The sequence below is a fragment of the Nannospalax galili genome, unplaced genomic scaffold, assembly GCF_000622305.1.
Source record: "Nannospalax galili isolate Female #2095 unplaced genomic scaffold, S.galili_v1.0 scaffold708, whole genome shotgun sequence".
Classification (NCBI taxonomy): Eukaryota; Metazoa; Chordata; class Mammalia; order Rodentia; family Spalacidae; genus Nannospalax; species Nannospalax galili.
Window position 1 is genome coordinate 616,317 of NW_008358110.1, and position 1,279 is coordinate 617,595.

Consider the following 1,279-nt stretch of genomic DNA (forward strand, 5'->3'; position numbering starts at 1 on the left):
AAAAACTGTCCTTTAAGTCCCTCTGACCACATTAGTATAGGCCTCAAATTATGGCTGTTAAACATCCAATAAGGTTACTTCCACCAGTCTGGTACTTTTAATTATCATGTGCTATGTAGATAAGGCATGGGTGAAAAACAAATATTTTCAGATAAACCTTGACTGGATATACATTTTGTTCCTTAAATGACTTGACTAACTATGACCATAGAAGTATTAAGATTATGTTTATATTATTTTTGTCTCATCCTTTATATAACAAAGCTACACAGACCTTCATCACTTGCTGAGTCATTCTCATTTTTTTCTATTTTGGAAAATATCTCCATTCCCATATCCTTTTAACATCTTTTACAGTCTCATTTCATTTTCTTTTTCTTTAAATAATTATGAGACATAATAGCACTAACAAATAAATTTTCCATCTGTTGTGAGACTTCTTTTCCTGGGGATGCTAAGCAATGCTTATTCCCTTTTAAGGTTCTACCTTCAAGCCAATGTTTGATTAAAGTTTTACTGGGGAAACCAATGAATTTATTGAGCTTACTTACCGAGATAACTGAGGAGTTGGGGAGGTTTATGTATGACCTGAGGGTATGCACACTGGAAAGCCTTTACCCAGCATGGGTCATGCTGTCTCTTCCTAGCCTTCCCCAAATTGTATACTTTAGCCCTCCCCCAAATCCAGGAGGGCATGTGTGATTAGGGTCAAATTATATACAGTTGGCTGGAAAAGTGGCTGGATACTCCAGTGAGGGTCCAATGACCCTGCTTGGCCCTCCTTTAATGAATGAGCACAACCGTCAATAAGCCCAATTGTGATGATGTTTAGTGATCAGGCTCAGCTGAAGTCATGATGATGGTAGTTATTTCACACAAAAGGGACTGCTGTATAGCATCACCTTATTAAAAGGACCTAGAATTTAAAAGGATTTGGTGCTGGGATCCACATATGAGGGAGAACATACAACGTTTGTTTTTCTGAGTCTGTGTTAGTACTTCACTAGTATAACAGTTTCTAGTTCCATCCACTTATCTGAAAATTTCATAATTTCACCTTTCTTTACCTCTGAGTATAACTCCACTGTGTAAATGTACATTTTCATTATCCACTGGTCAGTTGAGGGACACTTAGGTTGCTTGCATCTCTTAGCTACTGTGAAAAGACCAGCAACAAACATGGATGTACAAGTATCTCGGCAATAGGATGAGTCTTTTGGGTATATGCCAAGGAGTGGTATAACTGGGTCCAATGCTGTACAGAGATGAGGTAACCCCC